General features: G+C 40.8%; 2 long non-coding RNA genes across 2 annotated transcripts; one reads left to right on the top strand and one right to left on the bottom strand.

Annotated features, from left to right (window-relative positions):
* Positions 1 to 279: 279 nt before the first annotated feature.
* On the top strand, positions 280 to 2657 carry LOC124292460. The gene is made up of 3 exons (XR_006902457.1): positions 280 to 351; positions 1615 to 1676; positions 1854 to 2657. It is a non-coding gene; the product is annotated as an uncharacterized LOC124292460 (long non-coding RNA).
* Positions 2658 to 6989: 4332 nt separating this feature from the next.
* On the bottom strand, positions 6990 to 10958 carry LOC124292479. The gene is made up of 2 exons (XR_006902458.1): positions 10915 to 10958; positions 6990 to 7232 (listed from the first exon to the last, which is right to left on the bottom strand). It is a non-coding gene; the product is annotated as an uncharacterized LOC124292479 (long non-coding RNA).
* Between the last annotated feature and the right edge of the window lie 255 nt (positions 10959 to 11213).

Here is an 11213-nt window from a genome sequence, read left to right as displayed (position 1 = left end):
TGTCGTCAAGGCTGTTTGGGTAGGACACGGCGCCATTAGAGCGTTCATTGCTACAAGACGAGAGGAGATTGTTTACTATTATAAAATATACGAAAAGTATGCCAGTCTGTGGATCACATATGCTGTATTCACAAAAAAGAAGCATAAAGAAACCAGCAGATGTTCAATAAGAGTGCCAAGTGACGAAAAGTCAGGAAATTTGTGCAATTTTACCATGAAGAACAATGGGTTCCCTTGGTACTGCTTGAAACCCCAAAACAAAGAGCTGACATGTAGCATGTGGACCTATTCCTCCTCTGGACTCACCTTCGCATACAAGCTAAACACCAATGAAGACAGCGTTGCACGCTGGTATGTACTCCACCCTTAAATATTGTGTTAGGATTGTTGCGCTTGTCTAGTTTGTCTCCAACCCAAAAATTATAGTAACATATGAATCGAGGATAGAAAATATTATTTTCTCTAAATAATATTGATAGTACCACCATGTTTGTCTTATTGCTGTTATAGTCACAGCCTAGGTGGGGCGGTGAGGTAGCCTAGTGGTTAAAGCGTTCGCTCGTCACGCCGAAGACCCGACTTCAATTCCCCACGTGGCTACAACGTGGAAAGCCCATTTCTGGTGTCTCCCGCCGCGATATTGCTGAGCTATTGCTAAACGCTGCGTAAAATCATACTCACTCGCTCTTGCTGCTATAGTATATGTTAAAACTGATGCGTATATTTTAAACATGATTGTAATATATGTTAATGGGAATAGTTTTTATCATGCAATGGAGGGTGTTATCGGTGCAATAAAGCACCAAATCTGATAAATATGCAAATTAGGCCAATACACGAACTACTTTCACAAAACTCCATGCACGCCATGCGAATCCTAAACGCTTTAACACTTCATTGATGACGTCGTCGCGAGTTTGCAGGGTATTAGTGATGACAGAGGTTCTGGAGTCGTTAGGCCTACTGCAGTAATTGACTTTGGAAAACCTGAAACGGAGTATTTCGTTCAAATTTAAGGTATGAAAAAAAATGGCCTACATTATACTTACGTCTAGGTCAGAGTTCACGTTTTATGGCCAAATATGGTTGTATCATTGTAGGTATTTAAGGAATGTTTACCTCTTTAGTCTTTACTACTAAAACTTGGAACACGATTTTCTCAACACATGCTAACACCTTGTAACGCGATCCGTGTTTTAGGTCACCTAAGACACCTTTGAAGTGACGAGTCTGTACTCTGACGCTTAATCTCTAAAAACATCATAATTTTGACAGAACTAAATGATTCCATTTAAACTGAAATGGAGACCGAGTGAGCATATAGATTCATGAAAATCTAAACTTGCTTTATTTGGGGCTAATGCACCGAATCAAGTGCTTTGAGGTGTCCCCGCCGTGAAGTGAAATTGCAGTATGTTTCAGGGGGCTATAAGACAGGCGTGCAGCATACATGCGTGCAGCATACAACCGCAATGGCTCACGATTATTCGACGTATATTGTACGGGTATCGCTGTCTGATGCGCGGAAATTTTATTAAAGAAATGTTAGTAACACTTTTATTAGTGATAAAAGTAGATTGAATAATCTGTTTCAAACCGTTTTACTTCATACAGGTCTTCCAGAGATCCTAATCCAGATATCCTACAGAAGTCTGTAAACGTATCCATAGAAAACGGTGAGTAATGGACCCATTTAGGTCTTTTAAGACATATAGCAGCAAGATCTTATCGACCACCCGTAAAAATATACGAAGCTTTATTAAAATAATAAATTTATGTTTCCTACGTTTCCATTATGTTACTTATAACAACTGTTAACATTGAATGCAATAATGTTTCATTTTCACTTTCAGCCAACAAAAGCTCTACAGAGACCTTTAGTCAAGTTGCGTGTAACAAGCTCCCGCCAAAGGTAACGTGGCAACGGAAGTCGCCGAATGGTTACTTTCTCCACGGAAAATGGCATTCATTACTGTGTACTGACACACTGCCTCGCACCATGGATGCTTACAGACAATGCTTGAAAGGCAGGACGCTCTGGCTTCCAGGGGATTCAACAAGCAACCAGTTCAAAACTCGTCTCCACGCCTTCTTGAAGTTCAAGTCACATTCATATGGACACTTACCAACTACCGACACAGATTCAGAATATAACTTTTCTATTTCTTTCCACGCTCACGAATTACCTTTCTATCATGGTAAATCGAACTATTCACGATCATCAAACCAAGCAGAGCACATCGTGCTTGACCATCTCCCGAACACTACCAAGGACATCGTTGTGCTATATCTGTACGTTCATTTCACGCTTGTCCACCCGGATGTGTTCAGGCAACATGTTCGAAGACTTGTTCCTTCTGTAAAGAACCTTTTGGCGAGAGCTCCTAATGTTAAACTTGCAATACGCGGGCCACATGCATTTTTCAGATCGAGAAAGCGTTTGCTATCTTACTGGGGACTTCTGTATGCTGATATCTGGCATGAAGAATTCGCTTCATTTCAAGACAACATTGTGTATCTGGATTTTTGGGATTTCTCCATACCAATCGGACATCACGACTTTCACCTACCTGGGAAAAAGGTGGATCAAATGGTTCACCATATGATGTCTTTGTTGTGTGACAGAAAGTAACACTAACTAAAGGTTTAGCGTAAAATGTTTATTCTGTTTTATGTTTAGGCAATAATCGGAGACAAAATGTCTGGAGGTCATGACACATATAGTGAATGCCAAAATATACTACCGGCTAAAGATAAACTAACACTTAGTCTCTAAATCTATATAGTTATGAGTCAACATAATTCTTCGTGTCAAATTCCTTTATCTGCATAAGATCTTTCGCCGTTCGACGGCTCTTCAGGTGTACAATGAAAACTAAGTGTAGTCATTGGCGACGCATAACGGTGCTATCTATGTCTTCATCATGCGTGTGACATTGCGGTTAGGAACAAGGTATGTGAAGCCTTAACTGAAAAACTACTATTGATATGTTCTCAAAGTGAACATACTCCCATGTCGTATTTGTCGGCTGAACATGAAGCATACTTGAGAAAGAATCGCTAAAATTTCAAATGACAGAGTATACTCAGTGAAAGAAAAGTCGCTTTCTTTTATGCTCACCGCACTAAACGCCAAAGTCGAAATTTACAAAGAATGGCTTAACAAGGACGAACCAGTACTGACACTCTAAGTTCCGATTCATAGGATCATAGATGAACCGTAAGAAGAGACCCATATACGCAAAGAGTAGGCCGTCCAAAGGTTAGAAATGGAAGTAAGACTCCTGGAGAAATCTTTAAGACTACCAAGATACGAATACAAATTCGTAGAATGGACGAATGCATGGAATTCGTATTTCAGGAGGAAGCTTCAGCGCCTCAGGTTCAGAGTTTTCTCGTAAAGTTATGGAAAGAAGACACTGAAAAGGAAGAGATTAAATCAGTAGAAATATGGAAACCAATACAGACAGACACAGCATCCACATCTCCAGGAAAGCTCTGAGATGCACGAATTGATCCTAACATAATCAATCTCTCCAAACGAAAATTAACAGATACGGAAATCACTTTATTAAAACGGGGTTTGAAATTTACGCCAACAACAAACAAAGAATTATTGGAAGTGGATATACATAATTTCTGTAGACGACTGAAACTTATGGAATATTTGAAGCCTCTGAAAAGGATGACTTGGTCAACTCCCAGAAATCAGTGATACCATACGTAAGTCATGAGTCTAATCGTCCCTTCGTGAGAAACAAAAGTACGTTTCATCCTGAACGAAATAGAGATAAACATCTAGATGAATTTATAGATACTGTCGAGACTTTCTAGTAAATAATTCCAACAGAGTAAGTCACAATTTGAGGAGAGCGAAGCACTCACAAGAATTTAACATTATCATTCTATAGTAGTCAAAGAGACTGATAAAGGTGGAGCAGTGGTTATTATGGATTCGGGGTTCTGTGAAACCAAATTGAATGAATTATTAATATATATAACGAAGAATTCTATCAGGAAACTGACGACCAGGAAGATGTTGTAGTGAAGAAAATGCATAAGTATGTAAAACATTATTCTGATGAGCGCGATAAAAGGAACAAGATTATTTATTCAATTACAATCCTGAAACCGCAATGTTTTATGGACTGCCCAAAATACACAACAGTCGAGAAATAGACTCAGCAAAAATGAAACGGAATTGTGAATAGGTGGAAATAAAGAACCCCAATGACCTAGCATTTTGACCTATCGGTCAAGACCTGAATAGTCCAACTCAACGTTTGAGTAACTTCATAGATATTATATTGAAACCACTCACAAAGTTCCAAGTTTTCTTCGAGATGATGCCGGAAGTCATACCTACAGATGCTGTTCTAGTGACCTTTAACGTGGAAAAATGTAACTCATGATCTAGGACTTGACGCGGTGCAGTATTGGCTACATATGCATCCAAATGCATTGACTGCAAATTCACAAATACGTTCATCATAGAATCATTGAAATGTAAACTGGGGAGCGATACGTTTTATTTCAGCAACAAATTTTATAAGCAAATAAACGGTTCAGCGATGGGACCAAAAGCTATTCTAGTGATGGGATATAGAGATGAATTGTTATATTCCAAAGTCGCAAAATCGATGGATATAAAAATTAGGTAAATATATTTGTGAAACATGGAGTAGATATCTGGACGACTGTTTTCTTATTGGGATCTCAACAGTGGTAGAGTTAAATAATTTTCGGAACATACTTGATTTGATTTCATTTCTGGTCGTGAAAATTGTAAAATTGTAAGGTAAACAAATGAAAATGGATATTTGCTTCAAGCTGACGGACACGCATCAATACCTGCAATTCACCAGAGGAACAAAAAAAACTATATTCCATATGCAGTGGCATGAAGAGTGTGTACTATTGCTTCGGATGTGGACACAGGAAAAATAGAAGAATTGAAGACATATCTTTAACTACCATACCATCTGGATACCCATCTGGAGTAGTTGAAAATGATGTACATAAAGCAGTAAAGGTCCCACGAAAAACACTTAAGAAAACAAAAGAAACAAATACAGAGACGGATATTCTCCTATGTCTTTGCACTAACAATCCTAATAATTGTACAGTTATGCCCATTATATGTATAAGAGCAAATCTTCCAATCTTGTATAAAAGAAGTACTTTGAAAAAAGGCTTATCTAAGAGGAAATATATCATCATCATCATAACACATTTGTAATGCGCTGGTATCCATGCAGTCCATGCTCAAAGCGCAGATAAAAAGTAACAAATTACACATTGATATTTGACAAGGCTATCCTGAACGAATGTGTTTTTAACTGGGATTTGAATATGACGAAGTCAGTACAGTCCCTGTGATTCTGTGGAAGTATTTCCAGGCCACTGGTGCTGCATAGGCAAAAGATCTGTTTCCATACTGCACTGTTCTTGTTTTAGGGACAACAAGCAGATTTTTATCTTGCGAACGGAGCGAACGAGAAGGCTTGTACAGAGAAAGAAGACTGGATAAATATGTAGGGGCAGTTCCAGACAGACAGCGGAAGACAAGGCAGAGACGTTTCAACTGAATTCTGAAATCCACAGGCAACCAGTGTGGAAAGTATAGAATAGGTGTGATATGATCATTCTTCCTGGATCTTGTCACAATGCGGGCTGCTACATTCTGTACTCTTTGTAGCTTTCGTATCTGAGACCCAACAGACAGTTGCAATAGTCAACTCTGCTCATGACAAGGGATAGAACAAGAGTTGTTGCTGTTTCAGTTGTCAGGTATTGACGGATATTGCCAATGTTCCGGAGTGAGATGAAGCAGGTCTTAACTAGATTAGAGACATGATTGTCAAGTGACAAATCTGAGCCTAGGATTACACCAAGATCTCTGACTTGATCTGCGAAAGGAATATGTGAGTTGTCGAACTCGAAGGAATCAATAGCACACAGATCCCTCCGTTTCACTGGACCCAGGAGAATAGATTCGGTCTTGCTGCTATTCAATTTTAGTTTATTTACTAGCATCCAGGATTTGATACTGACACAGCATTGGGACATGTCTCTCGAGGCAATAGCTGTTTGGTTCTTGTCAGAAGTGAAGCATTTGTACACCTGTGCATCATCTGCATAGTGATGACGATTCACACGGTGCTCATCAATTACGCTTCCGAGCTCTGTTATGTACAATGTGAACAGGACTGGTTCTCGCGACCCCTGTGGAACACCATACTTGATGCTGGCCGAGTCAGAGTAATGACCATCAATGATCACGGTCTGAACACGACCCGACAGATACGACTGGAACCAAGTAAGAGCAGTTCAGTTAATCGAGAAATCACACCTGAGACGATGAATGAGTTTGTCACGGTCGATGGTATCAAAGGCACTGCTTAAATCGAGAAGGGTTAATATTCCAACTTTGTGTTCATCAACACCACGCCTCAGATCACCGAGGACCTTGACTAGTGCCGTCTCAGTACTGTGATGACCACGATATGCAGACTGGAGATTGTCATACAAATCGTGTTGTTGGAGATGTTCTGACAGTCTATCACACACTGCACCTTCAATGAGCTTGGAGACATAGGTGAGGTTAGAAACCGGTCTATAGTTGCTAAATTCATCACAGTCCAGGTCTGGCTTTTTCAGCAATTGTTTTACAAGTGCTGATTTGAACACATGAAGCATTTCACCAGATTCAAGGCTCGTGTTGATGATAACCGTCAAGGCTGGGAGAAGGACGTCAAGGTTGTTTAACAGCACGGACGTTGGTAAAGGGTCCCGAGCACATGATATGGGTTAAATCTCTTGATCAGCTTGAGTACTTCCTCCCTACTGAAAGATCTGAATTTAGTGAGCTTCTGCTGATTACAAACACTACTGTCAATGGACCTACTGATATATTCTTTATTCCTCCAAAGGAGAGTTACAACAAGAAGGAAAATGTGTTCATAGTAACTGTTATTTACAAGTTACGATGAGGATGCAAGTTTAATGGTAATTTTCAAAAGTGTTAAGAGTCTTTCTGGAATGAATACAGGTTTGTAATGACAGTCTGAGCGTAGAGGTGTAGATCGCAAGTTTCTGGGGTGACAGGAGGTCTGCAGGACAACAGACATGCCACCATCTCTATGTCTGGTTTGGCGTGTAGTGCTACACTTACTTCTGGCGGGCTGACGTCAATGAGGGAGCACCACAGACTGTCTCTCTGGCACTGGTAGCTGGGACAGTGACAGATTACATGAGTCAGGAAATCATTATAATGCTGTCCACAGTTTGGGCAATCACCACACACAGCTCCTGGACAGCAGATCGCACACATGTTGACAAAAACGTTTGCAGCAGGCTTCAGCCATGGGTCGGACTTCGCCACATGCATGCCATGTGGGTGGAGATCTCGGATTTTATCCACATAAAATGATGAAGGTCAGGGTCAGAGGAGATTCGATCTCGCCAGCTGCTCTCTTCGTTCTTCTTCACTGCGGTTTTGACGATATTTTTCCACTTCGATTGACTTGGGAATGTCCTTGCTTTCAGGAAAGAGTTCAGATAATTGATAAATTTATACTTGTCCAGTATACTGCATATATCAGTCACATTACCCAACTTCAACTTGGTGTGGGTATGTCTGAGTAGCGATAGGCGGGTTATGAACAGCTTCCTTGGGAGAAACTCTGCTTTGGAATTACATAACTGTCCTAAGAAGAACAGCTTTCTGGTATCAATTGATGACTCAATGGAGTTCCAACCGGCAAGTGCGTTACAGATATCAGTCCGTGTGTTTCTTGGGAAACCCTGAGCTATTTTCAGACAGAATCTTTGACTTCTGCTTTAGAAAGCAGATTGTTCTTATTAACTTGATGCTTGTCGGTGTGTGTTGGTGTACACCAGACTTTATAAGAGCCATTGTCGTACCTCTTAATTCTGAGTGAGCTTCTGCTGATTACAAACACTACTGTCAACGGACCTACTGAAAGGTTCCAGATCAACTTCACTAGGCTGAGACACAGACATATGGTTTCCATCTGCCATAAAGTCACGGATCGTTTGTATTTTGTTCATGAAAAACTGCTGGAAGCGCAGTGGAAGAGCCTCAGAGGCATGAGATGATCAGTGGATCAGTGGGCTGACAAAGCACGAGGCTGCTGGCCGGTAGAACACCACTGAAGGCTGAGTGGTCAGTACCCTTTCTGTTTCTGTACTTTATGAGCTTCTTTGGAAGAGGAGGCTTCACTGTGTAAAAGAAGGAAACTAGATAGTGATCAGATATTTGGAGGTCAATTACAGTTGTGTCCACAACACAGCACACATCCTTAATAGACACAACCCAATCCAGACTGTGCCCACTCTTGTGTGTTGGAACTGTTACCAACTGTATGCACTGCAGGGATTCAAGGAGTTTTCTCCTTTTGAGGCATTGTACATGGCCTTCGTTAGCATTAAAATCGCCAAGGGCAATGAGTCTTGAATGCGTGGTACACTTTCTTTCCAGCAATACAGAGAATTCGTCATAGAATTGTTGAAAGGAAAGTTTATTTCTGGAAGAGGGAGGTGGTCGATACAAGGCAACAAAATTTGTTGCAGTTTTGCCAGCCGTTACGACAAAATCAAGACTTTCAAAAGAGGAAACTGAAGAACTATAGCACTATAGACTGTAGCACTAGGCAGCCTAAAAATCCTTTGTCCATCTAAATATTCACAAGATACTAACCCTGTCAGTGTAACAAAATGTCACACACCTCGATGTGGAACTTGCTAAATCATAACTGAAGACTACAAATTAACATTTTGTGAAGACAAACTCTTTACTGTCAAAAAACAACGTGAACTGCCGCAACAAATATGTTACCTATGTTTTAACATGTTCGGGATGTGGTGAACATTATATTGGGGAAACTGGTATACAATTTAAGGACCGAGTCACTGTTCACAGACAAGTTCGAGATCCTAATGTGCAACTTAAAAATGTAAGCAAACACACTGGTGAATGGCGGAGGGACTGTTTACTACGTTTCCGTTTAACAGTTCAATTTCACCCGTTTTCGAGAGAGTTTCAATGGACATTTAGTAAACTTTCAGGACAAAGAAGAGGTGTGTGTGTGTGTGTGTGCGTGCGTGCGTGCGTGCGTGCGTGCGTGCGTGTGCTCACAATGTGTATGTCGGACATCCATACTTCCTTTTACCGGTGCATGTATGTTATAATAAGAAGGTCACTTTATTCGGCTTTTTGTAGAATGTGTGTTCTTCGATTACGTTGAATTATTTTACAAGCGCTTCACTACTTTGACCAACACGCGAAAACAAAAGTATTATTCGGGATTGTAAGATCCCATCTTCCAACGCTTATCAAAAGGAACATAGGCATCGTTTTTCAGTCGACTGGCCTGGCCTATTTGCAGTATGTGAGTGAGTATATGTTTACTGAGGAGTGCGTGAGTAAAATGTGACGTTTCATCGGTGTCGGCTATATAGCGACCCGTCAATGTAATGAGAAATTGTTATGAGCTTCCTTGAGATTTGTGATATGAATATGAATACCTGTGATTATGCTATGTAGATATAGGTAAGATAGTTTCTACAGCATTTCCCCAGGAGATGTCCAGTTTAGTGTTATGACCTCGCTGTTGCTGTGTACTGGATACGAATATTTACGACCCGTGAAGAATCGGTCTTCAGTAACCCATGCTTGTCGTAAAGGCGACTAACGGGATCGGGTGGTCAGGCTCGCTGACTTAGTTGACACGTCATCGTATCCCAATTCATCCTCGATATCTCCAGGGTATACGTTACGATCACTCTTCACTATACTAATTATAGTGGAGAGTGATCGTAACGTATACCCTGGAGATTATCGAGGATGATCCCAATTGCGTAGATCGATGCTCATGTTGTTGCTTACTTGATTGTCAGGCCCAAGCCTGATAATTTACAAACCGCCGCCATATTGCTGAGTACGGCGTTTTTTATGAAGTTATGTCATCACGTCAAATGTTGTTTGTGATTAGGTGTAGTTTATTTATGAACCTTTTCCCAGGATAATTAGTTGATAATGTGTTCAGCCATTTTTGTAACGTATCAATTCTTTAGTGATGTCGATTTTGCCCAACAGACTGTATTAGGATGCCTACTGAGCGTGTCTAATTTTATTTTAGCAATATTCTAGCTATATCACGGCTGGGGACACCAGAACACGGGTCTTCGGCGTGACGAGCGAACACATTAACCAGTAGGCTATCACACCACCAAACAATTTGCTCGTCATATGAGCGAAATATTCTCAAGCACGACGTAAAACCCAATTTCACCTCACCTCACCCAAACAATTTGCATAGACATTTCAGCATCTATTTGAGCACGGCTGAAGGACTAGGGCATGCGGACGTAAAATCTGTTTCTTATTCCGATTACTGGTGAATATATACGCTTCCAAAACAGTTTGGGAACTTGAAAGATGATTGGTGTTTGACATGAAATTGGCATGTGTGCGATTTTCATTTTCAAACAAAACAAAAACAAACCCGGCAAGAAACAAACACTAACAACTGTGTGATGCAAGATGATTGTCAAAATTAATGGTCTATAGTGCTTGTATCGAACTTCTTGAAAACCGTCAAAATCAGGACCAACACGTGTATGGGGCTCCTGTGATATGCACGTGCATCCCATGCGCTGTGTTTAGGGGTGGTGATAAAGAGAAATGGTGGTGCGTTCATAAGATGTCTGTCTTTGAAAAGTTTGTTAAGCCTTATACTTCCAATCCAAATTGAAAGTTCAGGTTCCCCTACTTTTTTACGAGTGTAATATTTCCTGCCTCTGTGTAACATTACCAGCTTTTTTTAAAAAAACAAACATTCCCAACTTTACCCACGCATTACTTTACCTACGTTCAACCTTGACCGGGACCCATGAAGATCCGGGTTAGAATAATGGTCTTCAGTAACCTATGCTTGCCGTAAGAGGCGACTAACGGGATCGGGTGGCCAGGCTCACTGACTTGGTTGACACATGTCATCGGTTCCCAGTTGCGTAGATCGATGTCCATGCTGTTGATGACTGGATTGTCTGGTCCAGACTTGATTATTTACAGACCGCCGCCATATAGCTGGAATATTGCTGAGTGCGGCGTAAAACTAAACTCACTCACTCACTCAACCTTGACCGCCTCGACACAGGCGTCTTTACACAATGATCCCCACCATGAG

Source organism: Haliotis rubra, unplaced genomic scaffold (genome assembly GCF_003918875.1).
Source record: "Haliotis rubra isolate DU_JTF1 unplaced genomic scaffold, ASM391887v1 Scf519, whole genome shotgun sequence".
In the NCBI taxonomy this organism is placed as follows: domain Eukaryota; kingdom Metazoa; phylum Mollusca; class Gastropoda; order Lepetellida; family Haliotidae; genus Haliotis; species Haliotis rubra.
The sequence above is the reverse complement of the archived record's forward strand: the minus strand, read 5'-3'. Positions and strand labels throughout refer to the sequence as shown.